The sequence below is a fragment of the Hibiscus syriacus genome, unplaced genomic scaffold (assembly GCF_006381635.1).
Source record: "Hibiscus syriacus cultivar Baekdansim isolate YM2019G1 unplaced genomic scaffold, ASM638163v2 tig00113338_pilon, whole genome shotgun sequence".
In the NCBI taxonomy this organism is placed as follows: Eukaryota; Viridiplantae; Streptophyta; class Magnoliopsida; order Malvales; family Malvaceae; genus Hibiscus; species Hibiscus syriacus.
In genome coordinates this window covers 242,098-269,372 of record NW_024063457.1, presented here as the reverse complement: position 1 = coordinate 269,372, position 27,275 = coordinate 242,098, and the positions used below count along the sequence as shown (strand labels likewise).

The 27,275-nt window shown below is 35.6% G+C and overlaps 1 long non-coding RNA gene and 2 pseudogenes across 1 annotated transcript; 1 reads left to right on the top strand and 2 right to left on the bottom strand.

Annotated features, from left to right (window-relative positions):
• Positions 1 to 2,525: 2,525 nt before the first annotated feature.
• Positions 2,526 to 18,042, bottom strand: LOC120186373 (annotated as a pseudogene).
• LOC120186383 lies at positions 5,302 to 10,234 on the bottom strand (annotated as a pseudogene).
• On the top strand, positions 13,379 to 26,401 carry LOC120186374. Its single transcript, XR_005522197.1, has 3 exons — positions 13,379 to 13,391; positions 23,889 to 23,892; positions 26,267 to 26,401. It is a non-coding gene; the product is annotated as an uncharacterized LOC120186374 (long non-coding RNA).
• The last annotated feature ends 874 nt before the right edge of the window (positions 26,402 to 27,275 follow it).

Below are 27,275 nucleotides of genomic sequence, written 5' to 3'. Positions count from 1 at the left end.
CACTCGACCGTTTTTCTTTGCTTTTTTTTATGTGACATTTTTATTATTATTTTAATCAATTTATTAATATTATTTAAAAAATTTATTATCCACTCCACTTCATCTCCATTTTAAACTCCATCCCTAACCTCAAACCCCTACAAACTCCATCAAAATCACAGTACACCCACAAACCCCCACCCATGCCTTCTTTTGAGAGAACCAAAAAAATGTATCTGATGAAATTTCCCCCCTTTTCTCTTGGTTTTCTAGTAACAATTTCGCACCATTCTTTCATTACATTTGAGTTTGTTGAAGCTAAAGCTTGGGAAGAAGATGGTGGGTGAGGCCATTGTGAACGTACCACCATATGCGTAATTAGGTCTGACGGCAAAAACAGTTGCTTTGGGTCGTTCTTCTTCTTCTTCTATGATCTCTATCTCATATGCATAATTGGTTTCATTCTCGATTTGACGACCTTCTTTGCTTTAGAAAGTAGGGCCTTGAACAAAGCTTGAAGGAGAACCCAAATTTAGAGCTCCAACTTAAACAATTTCATAATACCTTATGTTTCTCGTTGCTTTTTTTATGTGGGTTCCTCTCTGTGTTGTAATGAAAGACTGACCAAAGCATTTTTCGAGCCCTAATGAGAAGAAGAATGGAGAACATAGCATAGAGGCAAAAAGGACAAAAGCTAGTGAAATGCACTTTAGGGTGACGATCACAGGAAGTTGAAGGGCATTGGGACTGCGGCGGTTGTAGTGACGGCGCTAATGTCGGAGGAGATGGTGGCTTCACGCTATAATTTCTATTTTCCCCATATATTTTTAATTATTTTATTTTTATGTGGAATTTAATAATTTAAAAAATCATTTAATTGATCCACGTCATAACACTTTACAAAATTAACGGCTTAATGATTAAAAATTTAATTTATAAAGTATAGTGAGTAAATTAAAAAAAGTGAAAGTTTAGTGATGAATTATGTAATTTACCCATATTTTAATCGCAAAAAAAGACGAGGGAATTACAACTTGGGGATTTACGTGTCTTTTTCTTAGAGGATAATGTAGCTTTAACATTCGACGTGTCCAGTTTGGCTGGCTGCTGCATCAGTGCCACCAAAACCTTCTGAGGACGTTTGCTTTGCATTAAAGCATATTAAAGACGTCGACAGCAGGGAGCGAACCTGCGCCTCGATGCCCAACAGATTTCAAGACCTCCTTAACCACTCGGACATATCGACTGTTCGATTTGATTACAACTTTTATGCGACTTACTACAAATATAATATATTGATTTAGATACGATGATAATTGATTTTTTTAGATAGTTTAAAGTGGTTATAAGATGATATATGTTCATAATTTTTATTTAATGATTGATAACGTGCGAGCACGTACCCTGTAAATGTGGTTATTTAAACTCGAGATCTAAAAATAATAATAATTTTTTTAATTATTAAAATTACTTAATGAGTTTGTAATCGGTAATTGTTTAAGTTTATTTTTATAAATTATACAAATATAAAACAAGTTAAGGACTACATTGATTTTAGGATAACAATACTGAAACAGTCGATGTGTCCGAGTGGTTAAGGAGAGGAGACGGACTCGAAATCTGTTGGGCTTGGCCCGCGCAGGTTAGAACCCTCTTGTGGATGCCTTTGTTTTCCCCCTTGTCTAAACGTTTTAATTTAAGCTACATAATCCTCTAAGAACATCACAGTAGCAAAACCAACGAATCTAATTTAATAACTTTTGGTACTACCTAACTTTTTTAAACTTTACTTCTTTTTTTTTAGTATAATTAGATATTTAATATTTTTAAAATTAAATGTGTATACGTAAAATTTCAACATAACTTTTGATTATGTAATACGTATTAGTTCTTCAACTGAACAACATTAAAAATTAAAAATATAAAACAATTATAATTAAATATGTGTAAATTAAAAAACTGTTAGGTATCCACTTTCTAAAAAAACTTAGATAACAAACTACAAAAAGAAATCGAGTATCAAATTGCATGTTAATACCAAAAGTTATATTAACGTTTAACATTTAACTAATGTTAATTCAGTTGCCTTGTTAGTTGTTACATTGAACCTAGGGTGTCTTTTTCTTACCAGACAAATGGAATTCCCTACTAACATGTTTATGTTCAATGCTACAATAAATTTTAAACAAGATATATCGTCTTACATTGGATATCAAAAATGATTTCAGTTAGTTTTGGTATTATCTTTCTAATTTAAACAGCTTGCTTCATACAATTGGAAATCTTTCTAATCCGAGTTTCTTTATATTATATGTTCATTTTATTGTGGATGTCCACCATCCTGAAATTTTACATGGTAGGCACATAGGAAAAATTTCAATAATTAATGTTAATACCCACCCTCAACAATATTTCTGGATCCGTCAAACGTCATTCCTACCAAAATAGGAGCTCTCATGCAAAATTTATTCTTGAACGCAGAAATGACATACACGGCATTCACAATAATAACACGTGTGAAATAAATTCAGACAGTCCTGCAGCTCTTAAAAAAACAGGGTAACTCAAGATTCATTAAATTTAATTTTCAATCCATAGAGAGAAGCTTAACAAAATTGCAAGAAACAAGCTAATGTCGAGAAATTCAGTACTTAACAGGGACAAGGATGTCTAATTGAGAACCTAGTTTTTCCTCAGCAGCCTTGTCAGCCTTTACCCTAAGCTTATTCAGCTGCTTCTTCCTTTCATATGCAACCTGAGCCCTCTCCTTCCTCTTCTTCTCCAGCTCCTAAAGTCAAAATATTTTATATCATCAGAAACAAAACTTCAACAATCTTTGATGGTACCAAAGTACAAACAAGATGGATGCTTGTCGTCCCAACTCCAAACCATTTCTCTTTAGTTCCGGTCCGGATAAAGAAAGGGAAACATTATATTTAAATACGACTGTCATCCATCACATGTAGAATTTCAAGAAATAACCCTAGTGTAATACTAAGGGCACTTCACATATTAACAATTCAATATGCATAAGATTTGCCTTTGTTGTTTGACCATTGATATTAGGCACTCTCAAGACTTTCATTTCTTGCAATTACGAAGATAAATTCAAAAGGATGACTAAATCAAAACCCAATCAATCCCTAAAATGACAAAATTGTAATGCATAATAATATGCATACAGGGTATGATTCCAGATATCTTTCCTCGATACAGGAGAAAGTTTAATTACAGACAACTAAATTCAATTCAAACAGCTTCAAACTAAATTAAGAAAAAAGAGAATCCGTGTCCGAGTTGATGGAAAAAGAAATTGATGAATGTATGCATCAAACTAAACAAGCAAATGGCATATGCAGATAAGCAAATACAAAGTTAACCAATAAAACCTTATGACATATGTTAAACCCCCAAAGTTCCAAAAAATTGTTTATCACAAACGGGCATAGATTGATTAAAGGACAAGCAATGGCTAAGCACTGAATGACAAGATAAACTCACCCTTATGGTATCGTAATGATTTCATCCAACCTCTGATGACAACCGGCCCAACAAGCAGTACTTGTGCCCTTTCTGAAGCCTCAACACCCTATTACATTTATAAAAGATAATAGTAGAAAACATTAGATCAAAATCACAGGATTACAATGGAAATATATAAGAAAAAAAAATAATCTACAAACTTACTTAAGTGCATCAGGGATGACCATCCTCTTAATCTTATCATACGGGGCAGGAACACCCTCATAAACCTTCAAACGAGCAAGGGCAGCTGCACCGCGCTTAGTCTTATGCGGTATCATTCTGCATATATTTCACTATTTGGGTTCAGCTTCATTTCTCAGCATAATTGAACAAAACATAAATTTCGACAAACCCATTTCAATTAAGCAGCTCCCATTATAAAACCAGACCCAAAAATATAAAGAGAAGGTTAAAAAGACTGGCCCGCGAACGGTGCGCCAGAATATCTTGGCGGTGGATGGGGCCATGAGAAGGCTTGATGTTCATGCGTTTACGGAGGAATCTCATGTACTTCATCTTCTGGAGGACGAGTCCGCCCGACATGCAGATTTCCTCACATCTGACGACGACGACTTTCTGGCCGTTGAGCAGCTCCTTGGCCACGATCGAAGCCAAACGGCCGAGCATGTGGTGGCGGGCATCGACCACCACTTTCTTCGCGCATAGTCCTGATCCGGACACCATTGTCTTTTCCTTAATGGTGCTTCCCCTCTGACTCCTCTCGCTCGCTCGCACACTCTGAATGAGCTGCCAAGTGAAGAAGAAAAATGTTTACATACGAATGGCAGTAAGTTTGCTAGGGTTTATTAGTAGGAAGATTGTTTAGGTGCGGTCGGATGTATTGGCGAGTGGGATAGCTGCCAATAAGCTTATGCCATGTCAGTCACCCCATTTTTATGGATAAAATACATTATAAGTTACTAAACTATGTTAAGGTCATTAAATTTAAAAAAAAAAAGTAAAAATGGTCATTACATTTATCCAATGTTACAAGAAGTTCAATGTGACAAAATAAGTGAAAAAATTCAATAAATTTAATGATCATTTTGTAACAATTCGATAAAATTTAATAATTATTTTTTGATAGTTTAATAAATTTAGTGGTTATCTTAAACTTTAGAAAGTTTAATAACTAAAATTATATTTCAATCAAATTAAGATTCTCTTATATATTACGACAATAACAATAATAATTTCAATCAAATTAAGATTCAATTGTTTCGAGACTGACTTTTGAATCAGAGTGTTTTAAGCTTAAAGCATGTGTTTCCCTAGTTGCGCCTAAAGTTCTCTTGAGACATTTTACCCACTTAACTCAAATAAACTCATCATATCCTAAATCTCAAGCCCAATTTGTTGAAACAAACAACCCAGTCCAAAATTCAAGTTAATACTAAATAATAATAACCTTTTGTGTGCCACTAGTAACTTTTATAACAAGTTGATCTCAAAGGTCCTTTATACACATGCTTAATAGGTGGTTACCATATTCTAAAAAAATGGTGGTTACCAAATATTGTTTCTATCACAAATTTATGTATATTATGATATTTTAAATTGCAGTTAAGGGATGAGAAGGTAATACAAACAACAAACATGCAAAGGTATAGATTTTCTCTCTCTCTTTTCACCCACTAAATACCTCAAAATATTTTTTAAAAATAATTAAATCTCCAAAAAAATTAAAAAAGAAGAAGAAGTTTAATTATACCCCAAAACCTAACGTCAAGATGGTGGCAAGGAGAAGGCATCGTGGTGCTATGAGTCTGTGATTAACTGAATCCCATTGGCATTCAGTTAGCCATCTTCATTATAACTTTCAGGTTCTAAGGAAGGATTCGATAAGGAGGCCTCGGTGCTCGACGAACCATTTCCGAGGAAACTTAGGGCAGTGACCACATCGCTCATTTGTGGACGTACGTTTGCTTCCTCTTGCAAGCACATGGCCGTAACTGCAATTGCTTGCTGCAACCCTTTGCTAGGATAATCTCCTTTCAGAAGTGGATGAGCCAGTAGCGGGAACCTACGTTCCTTGAACATTGGTTGTCACACCCCCAACCTGTACCCGACCCGGATACGAGTCTGAGGCTTCACATTGACTTTTCAAAACATTCACTATTTCCAAAAGCATGAAATTTCAAACTTTTATTAAATCAAAAAGCATAATTTATACAATTTAGATCAGAGTTTACAAAACTTATCAGAGCGGATACAATTCAAATATTTAAATTACATGCCAACTACATTTTCTTCTGATTTGACATTCGGTAAGGAGAACTGACATGTCTTGCTCCTACCCGACCCATAAGCTCGTATAATTCCCACTAGGGGCGAGTAGAATTTATCCCGAAAGATCACTATGTCCCGAAGGATCACATATCACATATGTCCCGAAGGACCACTATGTCCCGAAGGATCACATAAAACCCTCGACTCTTTGCATGCCAACTATACCTCTAGCTCTCATTTCACATAACATGGGCATTATCACTTATATCATTTCACATATACACATTCATATCACATAGGCTCATATCTTCTTATCACATTGCTTCTTATCATAACATTCACATCATATAACTTATCTCTAATGATCATGTAATCACATCACTTATTTTCATATAAGTCATTGTCACATAAATCACATATCTCATATAGACACATAGATCACTTTCACATAGTTTATATCAACTTTTCAAGTCATTTCATATTACTTATCACATTGCTTAATAAAATATATCATATACCTTATGTTTCATTCCTTTGTATCCACCTAGATTACATAACCTATGTCATACTTATAAACATATATCACTTAATAGTATTTCATTTATATACTAATTTAATCTATTTACTTAATTCAATTTCATATATTCCCTATAACCTTTTCATATAGCTCCATAGATCTTTAGCATATAAATTATCTTTTATGTTCGTATCATCACTTATATTCAAGTTTCCTAATTGATATACTATTCTCATTTCATCCTATAGGTCAATCTTATTTAATTTTCCTCAATTCTTATTAAATCATATAATTCTATTATACTAATTCTCATAAATGATCATGCCACTATGTACTTATCCAACTCATGTTTCTGTTATTCATATAACTGTTACACATGCTTATCTAGTTCATATCGTTTCTCATAAACTCATTTCCATCATATTCTCCTATTATTACCTATTTTATCTCATAACCATGTATTCATATAGTCTTATATTCATTATCATATGGCTTATATTTTGTTCTCTTATGTCTCTTCATAGACATATAATTACATTTCCGTGTAAAACATATATCTTATCACATGACTTATCTTTTATACTCATATAATTACATAACTCATTTTATATTCTCCCATTATCACTTAATAATGTTTTTTACAGAAATCATATAGCACATACAAGAACATATCAACACATATAATCAAGCATACATATACTTCATGTCATTCACATACTTATAATCAAGACTTCATGCACTATAATTATAGGAAATAGACTTATCACAAGTCAAATTTCCATATAATCCTATAAAATAAGATGCACTCACTTGGCCTCACTAGTCAATACCACCCCCTTATCTCTTTTCGATGACTATTACTTGTAAACTTTTCCGAACGTTGCTCTCGATCGATATCTACACAATCATGCATACATATCAACATTCCAATTATTATAATTCAATCCTTAATTTCTGAAGCTAAAAGAAAAGTTTATTTTCAATTTCCCTTTGAAGATGTATCGGTACCCACTATAGGGTATCGATACTACCCTAGCTGAGGGTATCGATACCAATACGGGTATCGGTACCGAAATTACATTCGATATTTCCATGGTATCGATACCTCCCTTATGGTATCGGTACCCTTTGAATGCCTTAGTTATTTTTACTCTTGAGGTATCAGTACCTGTTGAAGCAGTACCGATACCCCTTGTCCATAAATCACTTTTTAAGCCCGAAAATTACTTCATTTCAGCTCAAATGCTTCATATTTCATCCCCTTTCATAATCTTAACTCACATACACATGCTTAAACCCATTAATATTCATTTATCACATCTTTAACCTCCAAATCCTATCATCTACATGAAATTCAAGAATCATACTCAATTTTTAACATGTTCTAATTCTAATCTAACACTTCATACTTCTTAATTAGGTTGATGACAAGTCAAATTTAACTTCCACTTCTAATTATTAACTCTATTCCAAGTTTTCATTCAAGAGCTCCTAATCTTTAATCTTTCCTAACTCCATCATCCTTTGTTTTTAAGATAACTTAAGATTTCCTTAAGCTTAATTATCAGAAATCTTAAGTTATCATCTAATAATCATAAACCAACTTTAAATTCAACAAATAATCAACAACCAAGGAAACTCACCTTTGGGAGCTGGAGCAAACGGGAAGAAGAAGAAGAAAGCAAGAAGAAATAAGCTTCTGGATATTTCTCTCCACCCTACATGTTATCTTCCTAAATAAGGAGATAAAATATCCTTTAAGCTCAAATTACCATAATACCCATTCAATCCTTTAATAATTACCATTTAATCCAATACCAGAATATTTCACTTAAGTCCCTAAACTTTTAACTTATTAGAAATTGAACACAAAGTTTCCAAAATTTACATTTTAGTCACTAGCTTTGATTTTGGGATGCTACATTGGTACAACCTGGTATAAATAGCAGTCATAAATGATTATAATTTTTAAGGTATTATATTATCCATGACATTATAAACGAATAAAAAGGTGAATAATATAATTTTGGGTAAATTACACAAATGATCACTTGATTATAGGGTGTTGCTTTGTTGAGTCCTCCGACTATATGGAGTTGATTTGTTGAGTCTCTAACTATTAAAAGTTACAAAATGATCATCTGACTATCTATATGCTCCAAACTTATCATTTTCCGTTAAAAAATTGACGGTCATCTGAGTTGAACGTTAACATGTTGGTCAGGATATGATAAAATATGATCATAAAACCATTTGAGATGTATTTTGTGGATCGGCTCTCCATTCACAATATATCATCGAACCAATGCTCGAAACATTATTTTGTCAAACCAATACTTGAAAGCAAAAATGGTGCTAGAGACGTCATTAAAATATTATTTTTATTATATCTCAATTAGCATGTTAACGTCCAACTTAGACCATCGTCAATTTTTTTAACAAAAAGGATGAGACTGGAACATATAAATAGTCGAATGACCATTTTGTAACTTTTAATAGTCAGAGAACTCAAGAAAAAAAGGTCATATAATCAATAAATCATTTTATAACTTTTAATAGTCGGAAGATTCAACAAAATAGCGTCCTATAATCAAGAGACTTTTGTATACTTTACCCTATGATTTTTTTGGGCATCGAAAAAGTATTCTTAGCATGTAAAAGAAAGAAACGTAGAAAGGGGAGAAAGGAGGGGGAAATGGCCTACCCATGCAACAAGATTTTGCTTTTTGCCTGGTCTCGTGGTGTCTATGGCTCTCCTTCCGGTGATCAACTCATGCAAAACAACTCCGAAACTAAAAACATCGGATTTCACCGTCAAACGTCCGGTTCTCTGATATTCGGTGGCACAATAACCGTACGTTCTCATGACCCTGGAAGATACATGCGTCTTATCCCCTACCGGTCCTAGCTTGGCTAACCCGAAATCAGTGTCTAGCATTGAACTCTTCATCCAGCAAGATATTGGACGATTTCAAATCTCGATAGATGACGGACAGTTTAGGCTTGTCATGATAATATTCTAAACCTTTTGAAGCACCTAATGCTATCTTCATTCTTGTATACCAATCTAATGGCTTCCGATGTGGTCTAATATCTGGAATTTTAAACGTAAGTGTAACTCGGGTTTAATCCCATTAGAAATCAAATGAAACTAAAACAAAAATTACCTAATAATGGTCCTCTAAAGATCCGAACGGCATGTATTCGTAAACCATGAAGCCTTTGATCACCGTCGGCACAATACAAGGTTTGGATGGTGCAAGAAGCTTAGCATCAACACCACAATAAGAAACTCTCTTTCCTTGTAATCCATTTCGATCAAGTTGTTTACTGCTTAACCTAAAAATGGAGGTATACCCATGGTGATTAAAATGATTCTCATGTACAATGTACAATCTATCTGTGCAAGTGTTAACATTAAAAGTATTCAAAGGTATAATTTCAAAAGATATCGTTTGATTAAATAATCATTTTGATATCTATTCTTTTTTTAATCATTTTAGCTATCAACTTTCCATTTTAGGACACAAATGCAACTATTCTCATACAATAATCGTTTGTTAACTAGTTGTTTCTATTCATGAACGAGTTATTTTGTCTAAAATGGAACACTTGGGGCCAAAATACTACAAAAAAGAAATTGAACTAAAGTCACTATTTATAAAGTAATTTTTGATATTATATGTATTGAAAATGAAAGAGCAAAACTTTGAGATTAAGCTATGAAGGCAAATGTTATGTTTTTACCTGGCCCATTTTTTCAAGTTTTCCCTTGTAAACCCGCCCAAACCCACCTTCCCCTAACAAACATTCTCTTCTGAAGTTCTTGGTTGCCATGGCTAATTCACGGAAGCTGAAAGTTTGTGCCTCAATGTTGTTCTTGTTGTCTTTAGAATCATCAGAAATCTCAAGAATTTCAGGTTCTGGGGCCCTTGGTTGAGGAACATCATCATCTGTTGACATCGAGACAAAAGCATCATGCATTATGTGAGCCAAAAATGCATAAATAATAAGTTTGCCTCTATAAAATAAAATTATGCATCTGTCCCTGTAAGAGACGTTTTAAAGATGTACCCATCAAATAAATAATAATGTTCTTAAGAACTCAAACTCGGAGGAGCTCTTGACTGCTTGTGTTTTGTTCCTTATGAGCCTATTGATTTTGACATTGTGCATCTCCTTCATGGACTTTTAACCTCTTGATCACTTATGTTCAGTAGTAAGATATTTTTGGACCATTTATAATAGTCTGGTTCGATTTAATTTTTATATTAATTTTAGATTTTATTTTAAAAAGTAACATTATTTTTTATATTTTTATATTATTTGATTAAGTTTTAAAGTTCTTTTATGTTAGGTATGGCTCATAAATATACCAGTAAAGAGGATAGGAGATGGAGCGGAGTGAGCGAAGTGAACATCAACTGTCCTTACAAAGAAAGTCTTGTTGTGGGGTTACGAATTATGTGGGTTGGGGGTGCGGGGGCGTAGACCCCGCGGTACGGTACAGGGTTAATTTTTTAATTATGTACCAGGGTTTTCTATTATAAATAGAGATGTAACCTAGACCTAAAATTCAATCATTGAATAAAATTCTAGCGCCGCCTAGGCACCGAGGACGTAAGCACATTTCCGAACCTCGTAAAATTCTCGTGTTCTTTCGTTTTCTTTACCCGTTTTCGTCAACAATTGGTATCAGATGTCAGGAGCAAAATTCGAAGTCGCAAAATTCGATGGTCAGGGTAACTTCGGATTATGGCAAACGAGGGTGAAGGATCTATTGGCGCAGCAAGGGATCTTGAAGGCTTTGCGATCTACAAAGCCGGCGTCGATGGATGAGGAAGATTGGGAAGAATTGCAGCAGCGAGCGGCAGGAACCATACGATTATGCTTGGCGGACGAGGTCATGTATCACGTCATGCATCTATCGTCTCCAGACGAAATTTGGAGGAAGTTGGAAAGTCAGTTTATGTCCAAATCCTTAACGACAAAACTGTATCTGAAGCAGCGGCTGTATGGGCTGAAGATGCAGGACGATCACGATTTGGCGCAACACGTGAATGTCTTCAATCAAATCGTTTCTGATCTGGCTCGGCTTGATGTGAAAATTGAAGATGAAGACAGAGCGATGATTATGTTGTGTTCGTTGCCTCCCTCTTACGAACACATGGTGACTACTCTTACATATGGGAAAGAGACTATCAATGTTGAGGAGATTACTGCAGCCTTGTTGGCTCACAACCAGCGGAAGCAGAATGCAGGGGAAAGCTCTCAAGCCGATAGCTTATATGTCAAGGGTAATCGAGATCGTGGACGGAAGCCAGAGAAGGCAGGTTCCGGGAAGCGGAATTCCAGATCCAAATCCAGGGATAAGAAGACGATTCACTGTTACAAGTGCAAGGAGGCGGGACATATGAAGCGAGATTGTCCGAAGTTGAAAAAGCAGACTGATGAGAAGCGTGATGGCTCATCCAAGTCTGTGAATGTGGTCGAGGATGATAATTCTGATTGCAGTGAGGGTGATATGCTTTCTATTTCAACGACACAATTGACGGATGCTTGGATTCTTGATTCTGGATGTTCTTATCACATCACGCCAAATAGGGAATGGTTTTCGACATACAGGCCGGTTAATTCTGGTTCGGTTTATTTGGGTGATGATCGATGTTGCAATATTGTTGGTATTGGTGATGTCAGAATTAAGATGCACGATGGCTCCGTTCGGATGTTGAGTGGTGTTCGACATATCCCAGACTTGAAGAAGAATTTGATTTCCTTGGGCACTTTGCACAAGAATGGTTTTATCCCTAAGGCTGACGAGGATAGGGAAACCATTCGGATTGTTAAAGGAGCATTGACTGTGATGAAAGGCAAGATGACTGCAGGGAATATCTACAGATTATTAGGGAGTACCGTTGCAGGTGGAGTTCACTCTGTTGAGTCCTGTGATGATACGACAAAATTGTGGCATATGCGCCTTGCTCATCTTAGTGAACGTGGTATGGCCGAATTACACAAGAGAAACTTGTTGCATGGTGTCAAAAGCTGTAAGCTCGACTTTTGCAAGTATTGTGTTCTTGGTAAACAGACTAAAGTCCGTTTCAAGACTGCGAAGCACACAACTCAAGGGATTCTTGATTATGTGCATTCTGATGTATGGGGGCCTTCCACGACATCGTCTTTGGGTGGATCTAGGTACTATGTTACTTTTATTGATGATTTTTCACGGAAAGTTTGGGTGTATTTTTTGAAACAGAAATCTGAAGTTTTTGAGAAGTTCAAGCTGTGGAAAGCTGAGGTAGAAAACCAAACAGGACGAAAAATCAAGTGTTTGCGGTCTGACAATGGTACGGAGTACACATATTCACAGTTCCTACAATTATGTAAGGAGCATGGGATTCAGAGGCATTTTACAGTGCGCAAGACACCACAACAGAATGGTGTTGCGGAACGAATGAACAGGTCGTTGAATGAAAGAGCCAGATGTTTGCGGTTGAATGCGGGGCTTCCCAAACACTTCTGGGCTGAGGCTGTTAACATGGCGTGTTACCTTATCAACAGATCGCCAAGGGCATCGCTGGCTGGGAAAGTTGTAGAAGAGGTATGGACTGGTCATGATGTTAGTTTTGATAACTTACGGATTTTTGGTTGTCCTGCTTATGTGCATGTACCTGCTGATGAGAGATCCAAACTTGATGCAAAATCGAAGGAGTGCATTTTTCTGGGTTACAAGAAAGGTGTCAAAGGATTCAAGTTCTGGGATCCAGTTGCGAAGAAAGTTGTGATTAGTAGAGATGTCGTTTTTGATGAACAGTCTATGTTGCAGCAGAAGCAAGACACGACAGTGGTAGATTTCGAGCAGTTTCCAGTTGAGAAACCAGAAACTTCTCAACCGACTTCTGGTGGTTCCACTACGGATGATTTGCAGGATTATAGTCTCGCCAGAGACAGGGTGAGACGGACGAATATAAAGCCTCCGAACAGATTGGGTTTTGAAGACTTGGTATCTTTTGCACTTACTGTTAGCAATGATGATCCAGTTACTTTTCATGATGCCGTTACTAGTCAGGAAAACGACAAGTGGATGGCAGCCATGGTTGAGGAGATGGAGTCTTTGAATCACAATCGCACATGGGAGTTAGTTCCCCTTCCTGAGGGTAAGAAGCCGATTGGTTGCAAATGGGTGTATAAGAAGAAACCAGCAGTAACAGAAAAAGAGGGGGAGAAGTTCAAGGCTCGTTTGGTAGCGAAGGGTTTTTCACAGCAGAAAGGAGTTGATTATGATGAAATCTTTTCTCCTGTGGTCAGGCACACTTCAATCCGAGCAGTACTTGCATTGGTGGCTAGTTGGGATTTGCATTTAGAGCAGATGAATGTTAAAACTACTTTTTTGCATGGTGATTTAGAGGAGCAGATCTACATGCGGCAACCTGAAGGTTTCACTCAACCTGGAAACGAGCATTTAGTTTGCAGATTGAAGAAATCTTTGTACGGGTTAAAACAGTCTCCGAGACAGTGGTATAAACGGTTTGACTCCTATATGATCAAGATTGGCTACAACCGATGTGAGTATGATTGTTGTGTCTATGTTAAGAGCCTTGATGATGGTTCTTTTATTTTTCTATTACTGTATGTTGATGATATGTTGATTGCTGCGAAGAACATGGATGATGTTATCGGTTTGAAAACTTTATTGAGTCAGGAATTTGATATGAAAGATTTAGGTGCTGCAAAGAAAATTCTTGGAATGGAAATTTGCAGGGACAGAGACTCAAGGAAACTGCGGCTATCTCAACGGGGTTATGTTGAGAAAATGCTAGAAAGGTTTGCGATGAGCAGCGCGAAACCAGTTAGCACTCCATTGGCGAATCACTTTAAGCTCTCATCAGAACAGTTCCCTAAGACAGATAAGGAAGCTGAAAATATGGCAAAGGTTCCGTATTCTAATGCTGTTGGCTGCTTGATGTATGCGATGGTATGTACTCGTCCTGATTTAGCTCATGCTGTTAGTCAAGTTTGTAAGTACATGTCTAAACCTGGTAAGCAACATTGGGATGCAGTCAAGTGGATCTTTCGGTACTTAAAGGGTACTGTGGGACATGGAATTGTTTTTGGGAGTCAGCGGGATAATCCTTTGGTTGTAGGATATGTGGATTCAGATTATGCAGGTGACTTGGATAATAGAAGATCTACGACAGGGTATGTGTTTACTCTTGGTAGAGGGCCTATTTGTTGGAAGTCTACTGTTCAATCTGTCGTGGCACTATCTACAACTGAAGCTGAATACATGGCAGTGGCTGAAGCTGCAAAAGAAGCTTTATGGCTTACTGGTTTAGTGAAGGAGTTGGGTGTTCAACAAGGTGGAGTTCAGTTGCTTTGTGATAATCAAAGTGCTATTCACTTGGCTAAGAATCAGGTGTATCGTGCTAGAACTAAACATATTGATGTAAGGTTCCACAAGATCAGAGAGTTGGTTGCATCTGAAGAGGTTTTGTTTCAGAAGGTACATACTGATGAGAATGCCGCTGATATGTTCACTAAGCCAGTTACGACAGACAAGTTCAAGCATTGCTTGGACTTGTTGAATGTTTCGAGTTGTTAAAGAATCAAGGTAACCCAACCCACATTGTATTTTTCAAGAGGCAGGATATTCGCCAAGGTGGGGATTTGTTAGGTATGGCTCATAAATATACCAGTAAAGAGGATAGGAGATGGAGCGGAGTGAGCGAAGTGAACATCAACTGTCCTTACAAAGAAAGTCTCGTTGTGGGGTTACGAATTATGTGGGTTGGGGGTGCGGGGGCGCAGCCCCCGCGGTACGGTACAGGGTTAATTTTGTAATTATGTACCAGGGTTTTCTATTATAAATAGAGATGTAACCTAGACCTAAAATTCAATCATTGAATAAAATTCTAGCGCCGCCTAGGCACCGAGGACGTAAGCACATTGCCGAACCTCGTAAAATTCTCGTGTTCTTTCGTTTTCTTTACCCGTTTTCGTCAACATTTTATGATAGAATAAACACATTTGATCGATTGATCAAGTTACTCCTCTTTGTTTTATCATTTTTTTTGGGTACTAGGTCGATTAGGAGCAGTCTCATTCTATTCTTTAGAGTCTCTCCTTCCACTCCTCTCCAGATAAGATTAAAATTAAATTTAGAATTTATCTTCCACGAGAGATAAAATTAAGATTATATTTAAAATTTATCAGAAAAAATTCTAACAAATATATTTTTAAAATAATATATCTAAGTAAATAAAAACGTTTAATATAATTCTTTTTTTTGGATAAATAATTTATATTTCATCCAAAAGAAAAGCAACATAGCTACTACAAAGAAACAATCAACGTACTAGATCAGACCTCAATTAGTGAACAAAAACCTATTAGCATCATCAATCCTATGTATATAATTCCTATACAACTTGATCTTTACAACCTCTTTAATCCTATATACAATTGTGTCAGCAGAACGAGAATGTCCCCCTAAAACACCTATGGTTACACTCCTCCCAAATGTAGTACAGGAAACCAGTCCAAGCAAGCTTAAGATTTTACGCTCGGAGGGATTTACCTTTCAAGTTCACAACCAACCAGCTAAGACATTCATCCCAGCTTTGCATGTCATAACGAATCCAACATAAAGCTAAGATAGTCCTCCAGACTTCCTTAGCAAAGAAACAACCTGTAAAGAGATGGTCTCGAGATTCTAGACCAGTTTAATATAATTATTATATAATAATTTTAATTTGTTTTCATTGTCGGTTTCAAAATTTGTCCAGGTCGACCCAAAACTAAGACAAAACCCAAATTTTGTCTACGTCAGCCCAACCTACTAAGGTATATTTTACCAAAACAACTACCTGAAACTCGGATTCAACCCAAATTTATTCACGCTTATCCGAAAGTCTTTCTCCCACGGAAATAATGTTAAACTCAATCTCCAACAAATTTGATCAATTGTGCCAAGCAAGTGATCTCAATAATAAAAGAGTTGTTGTTATTTATTGAAGTATCGGGTTCGAGCATCATAAATATCAAAAGTATAAATATTTAATGTAAAATAGTTGAGAGTTATCTTTGAATAAATATTATCTTATACTAACTCTAGATTAATACAAAAAAATAAAATTAAAACTATTTTTAGGGTCTAAATGATAAACACATAAATAATTTATGTACCGACATGAATTTGTCAAATTTATGATACATACATGAAATTAAAATTATAAACGAACTTAATGTTAAAACCTCGACTAAAATGGGTTAGAATTCATCCTTAATTTTGATACCAAAACTTGGGAATTATTTTTGTAAAATATTATTCATGTAAGTAATAAAGGTTAAAAAAATTAACTTTAAAGGATTTAAAATACAATTTCAAACAAGTTCACTTGAATTCAAAATTGAGGGTTTGATCTTTTTTTCTCAAGAGATCGGTTCTTTTAATGAATGGATTACTCATATATTTGTATTACTCACAACATGCCACCTGTCCCTGTTGTTATTATTGTATTAAGTTATATTATTACATATGTATATTTATTGTTTTATGTTTTAAAGCGTGTATTTTTTTAAGAAAAAGTTTCTTCTACATTTAAAAATAAATAAAGATAATATATTCTTTTATTAAAATGGTTGATGGGGGTAGTCTTCAAAATAACCAGAGGACAATCTTGTTAAATATTCTTAATGAGAAAATATCCTTTATAAAATCTAATGAACAATCTTTTAAATATCAATGATTAATTTGAACATTTTATTCAAAATTCACTCATCAAATAAAGTTATATTCATATTTTAATTTCAAATATTACATTCTAAATTTAAATTTTTCATTTTCAAAGATTGAGATAACATATGGTTAATAAGATATCAATTTTGAACATTTGGACATTTAACTTTTCTAATGTAATCAACTATTGAATCTTACTTTTGTTTTTATTACTCTATTTTTTTTTATTAAGCTAAGGTGATTATAAAGTAATATATCTTCTAAGTATTCTCGACTATTCGATAATGAACACTCAATTATTTTTATAGTAGTTGGTACTTGAACTCGTGACCTCTAAGAATAATAATAATTCCTTTAAACAGTCTTAATGTGGCATGTCATATCAAAACGATGTCGTTTTGATGTGGTTGTTTCAATGCCTAAAACGATGTCGTTTTAGACATTAAAATTTAGTGGTGTATCGATTATACCACTAAACGATGTATTTTTTACCACTGCATTTTTCAACCACCGCTAGCAATCAATCGTCGCCCGTCACTGATAATCTTTCGCAGGAAAATCGATACAAAATTTTCGCATTTGACTCTTCATTCTCATATGATTAGTTTCCCATGAAACTCATTCAAAATCGACGAAATTAAACACACAAAAAAATCTATCATTTTTCAGATATTTGAAGACTTTATTAGATTTACGGGATTATAGGTGTTTGTTAAAAAAAATGAACAATGAAAAATATTATTTTGAGAATACGAAAATTTACCTCAAATCTAGCCTCATTGCCTCATTGGTTGGTAATCAAAAGAGATCGAAGTGTTGAGGAAGACGACTATCGGATAGAGCAAAATCGCAACTGATAATTTGAGAAAATAAAAATGAAGATAAAAGAGACACAAAATTTACGTGAAAAACCCCTAAAAATTTAGGGTAAAAACCACGGGCAACGGTAGAAGAATTTCACTATGAGAAAATAGGAATTACAACCTCTCTCGATCTACCAAGGAGAAAACAATGATAATTCTCTCTAGATAAAAAGGAGAAAACAACTCTCTAAAATCTCTCTAGTATTGGAAGAAAGCTAGAATGCTTTGGGATGATTTTGAAGCTAAATGAGCTAGGGTATTTATAGTTGAAACATAAGGACTAATTTATAAATACCCTAAAGTTTAGTGACTAAATTTAATTATCTCATTTAATATTTAAACAAAAATTTACATACCTTTTTGACTAAAATATGCCGGTGGATTATTTTAATTCACCTTTCGGTGGATTTGCTTATTTTTCAACAATCTCCCACTTGAAGATTTGATTGGAACAATCATATCTTCACACCATTCTTTCTACCTTGTACCTTCATGTTGCTTATGTCTCTGACAGACCACAGAAGGATCGACACCAAGTAAATTTATCAGTGTTGATCGCCTTCGTCATGAAATCTGCTATGTTGTCTTTGGTATGGATCTTCTGCATATCTACTGTCCCTTCTTCCACCTTTTCACGAATGAAATGATATTGAACTCCAATAGCATTTTGTCCTTGAATGAAATGCTGGATTCCTTGCTAGATGCAAGGTGCTTTGACTGTCACAAAACATAGAGACAAACCAAGCTCCTCCAATAGCATCTTCAACCAAATTGCTTCTTTACTAGCTTGTGTAGCTGCTACATATTCTGCCTCTGTTGTGGATGTAGCCACAACTGACTGCAATTTTGAAACCCAGCTTACAGCTCCACCAGCAACTTTGAACACATATCATGTAGTAGATTTGCTTTTATCCAAATCCCCTGCATAGTCAGAATCGACATACCCATTTATAAGTAAGTTTGATCCTCCGTAACATAATGCAACATTTGAGGTCCCTTTGATGTATCTTAGGATCCTCTTTACAATATTCCAATGCTCTTTGCCTGGATTCGCCATGTACCGACTAACCACTCTCACTGCTTGTGCAATGTCTGGTCTTGTGCATATTATAGCGAACATTAAACTTCCCACTGCTGATACATACGGTACTCGAGACATCTCCATCCTCTCTTCTTCACTGCTATGACTCATATTGGAGGATAATTTGAAGTTAATAGGAAGAGGGGTAGAAATTGGCTTACAATCTTGCATACTGAATCGTGACAAGATCTTCTTCAAGTAATTCTTTTGTGAAAGCCAAATCTTCCTATTACTTCTGTCTCGGTGAATTTGCATCCCTAGAATCTTGTTTGCTGATCCCAAGTCCTTCATTTCAAATTCCCTAACCAGTTGTGCCTTCAATTCTTCAATATGATCTTTGTTGGGTCCTGCAACCAATATATCATCTACATACAACAGTAATATAACAAAATCGTTATCACCAGACCTCTTGAAATAAGCACAAGGGTCTGCGTTAAGTCTGTTGTATCCAAGGCACATAATGAAGGAATCAAATCTCTTATACCAACACCTCAGCGCCTGCTTTAGACCGTATAGAGATTTGTTCAACCTGCAAACCAAGTTCTTCTTTTCTTTTTCTTCAAAACCTTCAGGCTGGAGCATGTAAATCTCTTCTTCAAGATTTCCATGAAGAAATGTTGTTTTAACATCTAGCTGCTCTAGATGTAAGTTCAATGTAGCACACATTGCCAAAACTACTCGAACTGTTGTTAGTCGAACCACAGGAGAAAATATTTCATTGAAATCAATACCTTCTTTTTGAGCATATCTTTTGACCATCAGTCTTTCACGATACCTCTCAACTTGATCGTCACCATTTCGCTTGATTTTGAAGACCCATTTGTTACCAATTGGCTTCCTTCCTTGTGGTAGTGGCACAAGGTCCCATGTATTATTTTTATGAAGGGCTTCAATTTCTTCTTGCATCGCCATCATCCATAGTGAAGCATCCGAGCTGTTTATTGCCTCATCATATGTTGATGGCTCACCGTCTTCTGTTAAAAGACATTATGCAATATTTTCTTTTATAACATAATCTGAGTGCCAATTGGGACGTCTTCTCACACGATCTGATTGAGGAGTTGTTGGAGCTTCAAAACTCTCTGGTTCTTGGTCATCATGTGTTGGTTCTGCTTCAGAAGAATCTCCTTCCTCAACCTCTTTTTCCACATGTATCTGTGTAGTCTCTAACTTTTCAGTGCTATCATCGTCTTCTTTTCTCTGTAGTTTATCTTCTACAAAGATAACATCCCTGCTGATGATCACTTTGCGGGCAGTGGGATCCCACAAGCGATACCCCTTGACTCCATCAGCATACCCCAAGAATTTGCATTTCCTGGATTTTGGATCCAGCTTTGAGATTTCTTGGGAGTTGTACATCACGTACACAATACTTCCAAATATATGGAGGTTTGAATAATCAGCTGGTTTACCAGTCCACATCTCCATTGGTGTCTTCATCTCTATTACAGTTGATGGAGCTCGATTCACCAAATAACAGGCGGTATTGACTGCTTCTGCCCAGAATGATTTTTCTAGGCCTGTATCCCTCAACATTGCTCTTGTTCTTTCTAACAAGGTTCTGTTCATCCGCTCTGCCACTCCATTTTGTTGAGGAGTGTTTGTCACTGTGAATTGTCTTTTGATGCCTTCTTTCCTGCAAAAGTCATCAAATTCTTCGCTTGTGTATTCTCCTCCATTATCTGTTCTGAAACACTTGATCTTAATCCCAGAATCAAGTTCCACCCGCGCTTTGAAGTTTTTGAAAGTTGAAAACACGTCTGACTTCTTCTTAATAGGGTACACCCAACATCTCCTGGAGTAGTCATCAATAAATGAGACAAAGTACTTTGCTCCGCCTAAGGATGTAACTGGTGCTTGCCATACGTCAGAGTGAACCAATTCTAGAACACTTTTGCCTCTAGAATTTGATGTGTTGAATTTCAACCGGTGCTGCTTACTTGTTTTTCAATGCTCACACAAAGAAAATGATACCTTTGTTAAGCCTGGAAGTAGCTTTTGCTCCACAAGGACTTTCATTCCTTGTTCTGACATGTGTCCAAGTTTCTGATGCCATAGCATTGCCGAATCTGAACTACATGAGGCAACAGAGGCTTCTGCTTCTGCCAAAGTCTCTCCCTTCAGCATGTACAAGTTTGCAGCTATTTTTTCGCCTTTCAGTACCACAAGCTCTCCAGAGAACACTTTCATGATTCTTTTCCATGTTTTAATCTTGCTTGCATTATTATCCAACAATCCGTAGGATAATAAATTTTTCTTCAGGCCTTTCACGTGCCGCACATCTCGAACAACTTTAATTGTTCCGTCATACATCTTCAATTTGATGGTTCTCACACCAACTATCTCTAAGGCATGATCATTGCAACTATAAACAGATCCTCCTGAGACAGGTTCATAATGATGGAACCATTCTCTTCTTGAGGTCATGTGATATGTTGCTCCCGAATCAATGAGCCATATATTTGCAAATCGTTTTCTTCCTTCCACGGTGGTTGACGCTTCACAGCATAGAGCATCTCCATCATCTGAAGTGTTTGCGGTATTGCCTTGTGGATTGGAGTTTTTATTTAGACTCCAACAATCCTTCTTCAAATGACCCTTCTTTCCACAGTTGTAACACTTTAAATTCTTCCTCGACTTCGATCTACCATGTTTGTGACTGCTGCTTTGGCCACGTTCTGTTGATCTCCCTCTCATCGTTGTCATCGTTGTCAATGCTTCTGCTTGTTGCAGATTTACTTGTTTGTCTTCCTTGTTCTTGCGCCGATTTTCTTCTTGTAGAACAGCAGCTGCAACATCATCAAAGACTAGACTAGTGACATTACTGTTTTTCAAGTTGATGATGAGTTAATCATACGAATCCGGTAGACTTTGAAGTAGAAGTTCAGCATGTTCTTGTTCTCCTATTTTACAACTTAAGGATGTAAGCTGAGAAAATAAAGTATTCAGTGTATTTAAGTGCTCCGTCACTGAAGTAGATTCTGGCATACGGAGAGTGTATCATTTTCTCTTAAGGAAAATTTTATTGTGCAGCGATGTGGCCTCGTACAATTTGGTGAGATGGTCCCATATCTCTTTAGTTGTCTTCTTCTCCTCGATGCTTGACAATACTTCATCTGCTAATGCTAGATGAAAGTTTGACATAGCATTCCCGTCCATTTCGATCCATTTGTTGTCATCTGTGAAATCCACTAGCCTTTCACTGATAGTTGCTAGACAACCGTCTTTCCTCAGGATGACCTTCCTCTTCAATTTCCACAATGAGAAATTTCTCCCATTAAATTTTTCAATATCAAATTTCGTTGTCATAGCTTCTATTATTGATAGCTCCCACTATTTCACTATCGTAAATAGTTCTTTAGAACCTCAAAGAATGGGTAATACCTTCTTATTTGCTTATGTTGGAGGATCCACCTTTTGGTGGCAACCACAAAGACAATAAGCAGATATTACACACTCAAATCTAGCTCGGATACCAATTGTTGCGAAAGACGACTATCGGATAGAGCAAAATTGCAACTGATAATTTGAGAAAATAAAAATGAAGATAAAAGAGACACAAAATTTACGTGGAAAACCTCTAAAAATTTAGGGTAAAAACCACGGGCAACGGTAGAAGAATTTCACTATGAGAAAATAGGAATTACAACCTCTCTCGATCTACCAAGGAGAAAACAATGATAATTCTCTCTAGATAAAAAGGAGAAAACAACTCTCTAAAATCTCTCTAGTATTGGAAGAAAGCTAGAATGCTTTGGGATGATTTTGAAGCTAAATGAGCTAGGGTATTTATAGTTGAAACATAAGGACTAATTTATAAATACCCTAAAGTTTAGTGACTAAATTGAATTATCCCATTTAATATTTAAACAAAAATTTCCATCCTTTTTGACTAAAATATGCCGGTGGATTATTTTAATTCACCTTTCGGTGGATTTGTTTATTTTTCAATACGAAGTATTACTAGGCTAAACTTTTAAATGAATTTTCGTCGATTTTGAGTTGATTTCATAGATAGTTATTATCAGACAACCAAGAAAAGTCAACCGACCACTTTGTTCGTGCAAAATCTTCCGCCAACAGTACATTGGAGCTGACTGAGACAAACCTTTGGGAGGCATGGTTTCGTTGCTGATTCATTCATTGCTAGTAAGGTGGATAGGGTAGGGAAGAGATATGGTTTCGTGCGTTTCTCCAGTAGGCTGGATGCTTTTAGAGCGATGGAAAGGTTGAATGGATTTAGGTTATACGGCTTTCGATTATCGGTGTCTTTAGCAAGAAACAATACAAGATAGACGTACTATAGGAAGTCTAATCAACATCCTATACAAAAGGGTATGAGGTTTGATACGGTTACTAATAACCAGCCTGAGTTTAAGTTGAAGGAAACATATGTTATGTCTAGTGAAAATGATTTTGGAGGATCAAGATGGCCACAACATGTGAAATAAGTGCCCAAATTATAGTGATTTTCACGAATACATGTTTAAAATATTTTTTGAATTATCTGAGAGCCTAACGTTATAAACGTTACCACTTTAGATGCACGGGTCATCAACGACGTTAATATCATCCGTTAAGTGACATGTGTCACAATCTGGTAATTTTAAAAAAAATATTTAAAATTGAAGATTGTATTTAAAAAGCACACAAAATTTTGAAATAACCCCAAAACTTTGAAAACCTTCACTTCAACCCTTAAACACATGTCAGACGCCACCCTTTACTGTCGACGAAGCTCCACCTGACCTCACCTTCCTACGGCGACCAAAGCTCCTATGAAATCGTGATTGATCGACAGTCGATCGACGGTGAATCGATGTTTTATACTTTGCGAATGATTAAAACCGTGCATGATCCCATGCAATTTCAATAGTCAATCGATGACAACTACATCGACGTATGACTAGAAGGATGGCATAGACTACGTCGGTTGCGATGGTCACTGCTGAAAAGGGTGGTGAAGACGAGTTAGGGTAATTAGGATTTGGGGATTTTAGGGATTTTGGGTCTTTCTCTAATTTAAAGAAATTAGGTTTTTTTATAAATATAATAATTGTTAATATTTAAAAAAATTAAGAATTACCAAAGTGTGGCACTTGTCATTTAACGGAAGAAATTAACGTTGTTGATGGCCCGATCACCTAAAGTGATAATGTTTATAACGTTAGGCATCGGAATCGTTCAAAAAATACTTTAAGTACCTATTCGTAAAAGGCGCTATATTTTGATCACTTATTTTATACGAGGAATTTTAAAAAAACATTTAAAAAACATATATTTAAACTATGTGGATATTTAAATTTTCAAAGGTAGGACCCCATCTCAATATCTCTGGCAGTCTATCCCGTTTAATTGTACAAAAGTTTTCGTGGAATTTAAATTTCAAAGCTAAGCATTTAAACCGTTATTAAAAAAAGAAAAAAAGCAATGCAATTAAAAATTTTGGGCAATCTTATTTTATTAAAGTGAATGGCACTGAGACATTCTTCTTCCATAATTATAAATTGCATTCGATGCTATTAATATAGATAGATTTATCTGAAATATGGGTGAACTTGGAAGGTGATAGCATCACTCAGTCCCTTAAAAATCCAAGAATTGGAGTAAGAGAACATCCATCCACCATTTGCAACTACAAAAGCTAAAGTAATTATAAACTACATCATTTAATCATTATAATGGAATACTAATAAAGTTTAGTAGATGAATCAAGAAAACTACGTTACAAATGATCAAATATGATGGATAAAGAGACAACCTGGTATGGAAACAAAAATCTAAAATAGAAATAAACAAATAACTAGAATCTATCCAAAATGACGTAAAGTGATCAAAACCTAAAATGGTTTTAAACCAAAACATAAACCTCAAATCTGAATGTTCCAAATGTACAATCTACTCTTATAATTGACTTAACCCCAAATAAATTTCAGAGCTCAAATTAAGCCAATCTAAAACTACTCCAACTGTTGGGAGTATAAATTTTTACTTTTCACTGTAAGCTGAGGGTTGACTGTCACTCCGTTAAAATGTTCCGACAAGGATATTTTTTTTGCATGAATGCAACCCCATAAAAGTGTTGAAACGTATAAAAACAAGATGTTTTGGACCCCCGCCCCAACCCAAAAAAAAACATAATAATTAGCTGAATGAGAAAAAAGCATATGATTGGTGGCACTTTATATTGAACGATAGGAAAGATAAATGATACAGTAATAATGATCAAATCATGACTTTGGCATCTCGACTTTCTCGAATTACGTGAAGTCAAAAGCAATGTCCCAAATGACTGACCAAAATAATTTTCAGACAAAACAAAAGAAAAGGTTCTTCTGATCCCCTCTTCTTCACTGTGTCACACAGTTGTTTTGGTCCCGGCAGACCAGAATCCCTTTCTTCCCTCCCCCCTATCGCTTCAAAACAAGGGGGAAGAGAATGAAAGGAAATCCATGCACTGCTCCCTCACATAAACCATGCTAACCTTTCTCTCCTTTCCTTCCTTTTATCTATTTTTGTAATTCGATCCAAAATATTCAATAACGGATATAAAAATATTTTTTAGGGGAATATATTAACAATATTGTATCATGTAACACAAATACGAATTTCTAGGGTTTTTGTTTTATAGTTTCAAGATATATCTTCCCAAAAATATTAACAAAAAGAGGTTGCAGAGATTTGAATCACTGCATGAACTTACTGGACTCTTGTTCTACATGTAATCAAAAGGAAATATATAAACCATACCATAATCTTCTATATATGAAACAAATAGTAGCATACATACAAGTAGAAAATTATAGAGTATCTCCCTTCCTATACATTTCTAGTTCAAAAAAATAAACGAGTAATATGGTAGAGACGATGACGATGACAACAAAGGCAACGACAAACTCCTCTCAAAGAGGACGAGCAGTATTAATGGCAGAACTAAAAACAGTACTCATAGTGAAAGATATATAAAAAAAACAAATTAACAATAACTCTGCCTTCACGACTCAGTATCATCTTCAACCCCAACGAATCAAAGTTTTACCTGTTGGAAATAGGATTCGGACCGCTCGGAACCTCGTGAGCTTCGGCTCCGAACTCCCTACGTGAAGATTTCGACGACGACGAGCGGTGCCCCGTGGGGTATGAGTTCATGGTTGATGATTTTGATGGGTTGTTTAAGAGGAGCCTCTTGAAAGGGATTGAAGGGGTGACATTAGAGGAGTACTGGATGTGGTTTGTGGAGGGGTTGAGGAGTAGAATGAGAAGGAAGAGAAGTGTGAGGATCAGAAGGGGAAAATGGGGTTTTTCGAAGGTGTGGGAGAGTGATGATGATGCAGGTGCCATACAATCAAAGAAAATAAGAAAAAACCACCCCCAAGAGTCCACAAGGGTTCAATATCCATGAACCAGCACCAAGGCTAATAGGTTAGAAGATGGAAGGTGAGAATAAGAGAAAAAGATATGGAAAATCTTCAAAGAAAGGAAAGGAAAGAAGGTTCAGCAAAGTTATGAAAACTCGATACACATTTGTAGCTGAACCGAGTTAAAATAACATGGAAGCTTGTATGAAAGGTGTATTGGAATTTGGTTTGATGAATTCACCAAATGGCTCTTTCTTAATTATTACAGCAAGGATAATATTACTAGTGTTTAGTTTGGAATAGTATGTGGAGATTTTTTTAATGGTTTCTTAAAATGACTACAATGCCCTTATAGCTTGGTTTAGCCTTTGATGAATCATGCATGGACTAATGATTACGTACAACCAAAACCCAAATCATAAATCAAATTATTGTTATCATATCAACTCTAAATCAAACTATTTATGGGTCAATTTCAGCCTTCATGCATGCAGTTCTACTTAATTACTTTCATTTGTTGTTGCTAAGATTTTTTTAACCTAAACTTTGAGAAGCTCAGTTATTTAATTTCCTTCTTATCAAATTAAATTTATCCCTCTCAAATTTTAGATTATATTTTTTTTAAATTTAGAATTAACTTCTAATTTAGATGATTTAACCTTTTTAATTGTCTAATCTTGATGCCATTCTACTTATGGTCCTGAATTAGCAACATAAGATGCACCTAACAACGAGGACTAACGACTCCTGCATTTATTTATGCCAAAGAGGGTGGAGTAATAATGCAACAAATGGCTTTGTTAAACATGTTTTCATGATGATTGAAGAGTTTGACGATGCATCCACTAATGTGAGATTCCTTGTTGAGTGGAATAAGCATAATATCTTTTGCTTGATATTTATTTATACTCGTAAAATTTTCCATGAGTTTTTCATTTTAATAAGAAAAATGTTATTTTCATAAGAAAATTTACCGCTCAAAAAT